Raw genomic sequence first — 6,057 nt, forward strand, 5'->3', positions numbered from 1 at the left:
TGACGGGGAGGAAATCGTCTACAAGCCTCCATTTCTAGGTCGTCTGAAAGGAAGAGAGTAATGCTGCAACAAGAAGAGAAATGACTAACGTGTCATCGTCGTGTTATCTTTTAAGAATTCTACTGTCGTCTTTCAATTTCCTTGTAATAGTAATGAATGAATGAATGAAAATATTTTATCCTGAATTCGAACTACGTTGGGCGTGAATTCTCCGTGTGAGATACGTAGGCAGCCTCTCCCGGACCGGCCCCTATCCTTAAAAATTTTCATTCTCCCCTTCTTGGTACGAAAATATACGAAGATCAGGTCAACACACATCAAAAAGCAGCTACGAGAATACCATAGCTCAATGTGATTGAGCCTTCCTGAGATAGCGTCAAAACTAAAACAAGCAAATTCCTGCTTGCTAAAAATGTATTCCCGTCCTCACTCGTGGGTTAAAGATATCCTCAAACAAAGCAACTTGTGTGTTTATCTGCTCTCTGTGTGATATTATGCATTTTGTACTCTGAATCTGCACTGACAAATCTACGTTTGAGTTGTTTCACTTCTCAGGTACTTTGAAACTGATTTGTGTTGATCAAAAGCTGGCAAATCATCCTTACTTCACCAGATCAAAAGGTCCTGCAGATTCCTTCCCTAGACAAAGTCTAGACAAAGTAAATACAGTTATGGGAGACAACAACGACGAAGTGAGTCTTACTGACATTGTGGTGGCTAAGCCCACCGTAGCAGAACAGAACAAACTGATCATGCAGCTGATGCAACAGGTTGCAGAAATGAGAGTGGAAATGCAACGGAGACAAGATACGCTTCCACCTAGATTTGGTCCTAATATTGTTGATGGAAGACCTACGATCTACTTCCCTTCATCAAACACGGATCCAACTCAGAATCAGCCTTCTACACCTGTGCATAATCCGTCGATTATAGATCTAACGACCCAAAATCCCCAATACGCTTTTGTATCTTACCAAACTCCATCACCTCTCCCAAATAACCACCATCAAATGCCACCCCATCCTTAGAATACTCAAACCGCCCCACTACTACATAATCAAAACCAAAATCAAACTGCCTTCAATCCCCAAACACCTCATCACCATTTAAATCAGAACACCAATCTTCAGGCTTACCCACAGAACTACCAGACCGCCCAAAACGTTCCAAGTCCCTCTATAGCTCCACCCCTGCCAAAGAGAGCCACCTTCCAAGTTCACGTTCCTACCGAGCACGATGTGCACGGTTCTGAGTTGGATCACAATGAAAAACAGGAAAGAGAAAGGAAGGCAAAGGAGAATGCGAAGATCAATATAAAAGAGGAAATCAAAAGGGCTATGAAAGAGCTACAGTGCATCCCAGATGTCGTTGGACTCAGTTACAAAGAGTTGTGCATCCACCCAGATTTGAACCTTCCCGAAGGGTTCAAAATTCTGAAGTTTGACACCTTCGGAGGAGTAGGCAACCCCATGGCTCATCTGAGAGCATATTGTGACCAGCTCGTGGGAGTTGGCAGGGATGAGGCCTTGTTGATGCGACTTTTCAGCCAGAGTCTATGCGGGGAGGCCCTCGAGTTGTTTACTTCACACGAAACTAGGCAGTGGCCCAGTTGGAATGTGTTGGCCAAAGACTTCATTGACCGATTTTCCTACAATGTTGAAATAGTTCCCGATCGGTATTCTCTAGAGAAGATGAAGCAGAAACCAACTGAAAGTTATAGGGAGTTCGCCTATAAATGGAGGAAGGAAGAAGCAAGGGTAAGGCCGCCCATGATTGAGAAAGAGATTGTGCAGGTGTTTGTGCGGGTGCAGGAGCCAGAATACTATGACAGAATCATACTGCTAGTCGGAGCTAAATTCGCCGAGATAGTCAAAATTGGTGAGACTATCGAAGATGGTTTGAAATCGGGGAAGATAGCCCGTGTATCCGCGTCACCTGAATATTCAGGATTGATGCAGAAGAAAAGAGAAGAAGTTGACGTTGTCTCGTATGGGGGAAAAAAAACCCCAGAAACTCGTCGCATTCCCAAAGTCATTCCAGGCCTTCCCCAAAGCCTCACCAAGCTTACTACCCGCAATCCAATCATCCCAATAACCATAATACTACCCCCACTTATCCAAACGCTCAAGTTCCGTCTTACCAGAATCCACCCCTTAATCTCCAAAATCTTTCCCCCATGTACCCAAATTACCATCAAACTTACCAAATTTCATCCCCTTATCAGAATATTGCTCCTAACTGCGCCAATGTACAGTCGAGCTACCGAGCACCCTCGCCCATTTATCAAGTCCAAGCTCCATTATATCAAAAACCCCTCCCGAGTTACCAAGCTCCATCGCCAAATTACCAGACAAACCCATATCTTAGAAGCCAAGCTCCTCGTCCGAATACCCAAAATTATCAGCAGGTGCCTCCCCCTCAGCAAAGCGGTTATGACCTTTCCCAACCCAGATTTGAAAAGAGGCCCTTAAGGAACTTTACCGCACTTGCTGAAAGCCGGACCAAACTGTATGAGAGACTGGCTGCGGCCGGATACATCCACCCTGTGGGGCCAAAGCCCGTGGATGTCAGTTCAAAGTTCTACAAGCCCGATCAAAGATGTGCTTATCATTCCAACAGTGTTGGACATGACACGAAAGTTTGTATCAACCTCAAGCACCAAATGCAGGATCTGATCAATCAGGAGGTAGTTTCTCTCCAACCGGCGGCGCCAAATATCAATACAAACCAGTTGCCGAATCATGGATTTGGCAACGTTTATATGATCAAAACGGATGAAGACGGGTGTGGAACAAAGATGATTACTCCCATTGTGCATGAGGACTTGGAAAGAATTGTTGCCTTGGTGCCTTCAGAAACTCTCGTCAAGCCCAAATTTGTCATTGAAACTGCTGCGGCCCAAGTCATGACCAGATTCGAAAGGTGCTACACTCCTGACGAGCTTGCTCTCGGAGGACAGAAGAAGGACCTTGCTAAGAGGCCGATAAGCGAAGGAGAAGCGGAAGAATTCTGGAGAAGGATGCAACTAAAGGATTATTCCATCATCAAACATTTAGAGAAGACTCCGGCTCAGATCTCCGTATGGGCCCTACTGATGAGCTCTCAGTCCCAGAGGCAGGCCTTAATGAAAGCTCTCGATGATACATACGTACCCTCAGGTACAAGTAGTGATAACGTGGCTGCCATGATTCATCAGGTTATTCGCGGGCACCGAATCAACTTTTGTGACGATGAGCTGCCAGCTGAAGGAAGATCACATAACAAAGCACTGCACATTACCGTGATATGCCGTGAAAGGTTGTCAACCGCATTTTAGTAGATGACGGATCTGGTTTGAATATCTGCCCATTGTCAACGTTGAGGCAACTAAAGTTTGACCTTGGGAAACTGGAGCAGAACCAGGTCAACGTGAAAGATTTTGATGGGGTTCAAAGAGACACATTAGGGGCAGTGAATTTGACCCTTCAAATGGGCCCTGCAGAGTACAACGCGCAATTCCAAGTATTAGATATAGATACCAGTTACAACCTTCTTTTGGGAAGGCCGTTTATCCATATGGATGGAGCCGTCCCCTCTACTCTCCATCAAATGATGAAGCTTGTGTGGAAGAATGAAGAGTTGGTTATTCACGACGAGGGGAGTCACTCAGGCAAGCAGGTGCTGATCATTGATGAGATACCGCGAGGTACAGACTTTTACACGGTGGAGCCGGTGAATGCCATCGATGAAGATTTGGCCTCACAGACCCCCATGCCAGCCGTATATAAAATGATAGCCACTGTGATGCTGCAGAATGGTTTCGAGCCAGGTTTAGGATTGGGAAGAGATTTCCAAGGAATTATTGAGCCTGTTCCGGTCCTCGTTAAGGGATCCAGATATGGTTTGTAGTACATCCCCACAGATGATGACATGAAGATGATGAAGAAAAAGGATCAAGAGTTGGCTAAGCCGATCCCGCATTTGTATCAATCCTTTTCGATCCGAGAGTATGCCGAACATGAAGACTTTAGGGAAGGAATGTGTGACCTCTTCGAGGAGATCGATGCTGATGTCGGGGAGGAGGTCGAGCTAGCTGGTATTCATGATGCTGAACCAGGGGAGGTTCTGCATAACTGGACCTCCACGCCGATCCTGATACCCCGAACTCTTCGGTAGAAAGGCGTCATTTCATGCACATTAAAATCGGTGGTTGTCCAGAGGAGGCCCGAGACCCACCATTTCTGCATTTTTCTTAACCGTTCAAATTTTTGGATTTTCGTTGTGATATTCAAAAAGGCAACATGGCCCCCATGCCATGACCAAAGTTTGCATTGTTTTAAATGAAAGCCTCTTTATTTTTAACTTTATTTATTTAGTTGTTTGTTATGCCTTACTTTCCTAATTTTGTCTGTTTATGATTTCAGTAACATAAGTTACAGACCTTCCAATGTCATGTCATGTCAAGAGCTAAATGAACAAAGTGAGGCAGGTGACAACAAGGTTGACGATTATGAAGAAGAAAGTGGGGAACCAGACTATGTCGCCGAGGAATTTCGGCAATTCGAAAATCAGCATAAACCAAATTTAAAATAAATGAAAACAGTGAATTTGGGGGATTCGGAATGTGTTAAAGAGGTTAAGATCAGCACCAACCTAAATGAAGCTCAGAAAGAAGACCTAGTTCATTTGCTTGCTGAATATAATGATGTGTTCGTTTGGGAAGTCGATGACATGCAAGGGTTGAATATCGATGTCGTATCTCATAAGCTGCCGATTAACCAAGGTTTCGATCCGGTGAAGCAAAAAACTCAAAAATTCAAGGCTGAACTGAGTTTGAAGATTAAGGAAGATATCACCAAGCAAATAGAGTCCCGACTGGTGGAAGTGACACAATATCCAACCTGGCTAGCCAACGTTGTTCCGGTCGCCAACAAAGATGGGAAAATCAGGATTTGTGTTGACTATAGAGATCTCAACAAAGCTAGTCCGAAGGATAATTTTCCGTTGCCGAATATTCATATTTTGATTGACAACTGTGCTAGGCATGAGATGCAGTCATTTATGGACTGTTAAACAGGTTATCACCAAATTCTGATGGATGAAGAAGACGCGGAAAAAAATGGCTTTCATTACACCTTGGGATGTATACTACAGGGTGATGTCATTCGGCCTCAAGAACGCCGGTGCCACTTACATGAGAGCTATGGCGACTATTTTTCACGACATGATTCATAAGGAGATTGAAATATACGTGGACGACGTCATAATCAAATCCCGCGACAGTTCGGATCACTTAACACATCTAAGAAAATTCTTTGAACGTTTGCATCGTTACAACTTGAAGTTAAATCCCGCCAAATGCGCTTTTGGAATTCCAGCAGGGAAGTTATTGGGATTTATAGTAAGCAGAAGAGGTATCGAGCTCGAACCCTTCTAAGATTAAAGCAATTCAAGAGTTACCTCCGCCAAGGACGAGAAAAGAGGTGATGAGTTTCTTAGGGAGGTTAAACTATATCAGTCGGTTCATAGCTCAATCAACAGTAGTGTGTGAGCCTATTTTCAAGTTGCTGAAGAAAGATGCCCCGACTAAGTGGACTGAATAATGTCAAAATGTTTTTGATGCTATCAAGAACTACTTGTCCAACCCACCGGTATTGGTTCCTCCGCGAGAAGGGAGTCCTTTGTTGCTGTACTTGTCTGTTTCAGATAGTGCCTTCGGATGCGTACTTGGTCAATACGACGAGACAAGAAAGAAGGAAAAGGATATCTACTATATAAGCAAGAAGTTTACTCCATACGAGTCTCGTTACACTTTGTTGGAGAGAACGTGTTGTTTTGACGTGGCTAGCCCAGAAGTTAAGACACTATTTGTCTTCGTATACTACATATCTCATTTCCAGAATGGATCCATTGAAGTATATTTTCTAGAAAGCAATGCCGACCGGAAAGTTAGCTAAATGGCAAATGCTGTTGAGTGAGTTTGATATCATGTATGTGACTCAGAAGGCAATAAAGGCACAGGCTTTGGCTGATCATCTTGCAGAATATCCCGTTGATGAAGAATATGAACCACTTAAG

This window comes from Solanum pennellii, chromosome 8, assembly GCF_001406875.1.
Source record: "Solanum pennellii chromosome 8, SPENNV200".
NCBI lineage: Eukaryota > Viridiplantae > Streptophyta > Magnoliopsida > Solanales > Solanaceae > Solanum > Solanum pennellii.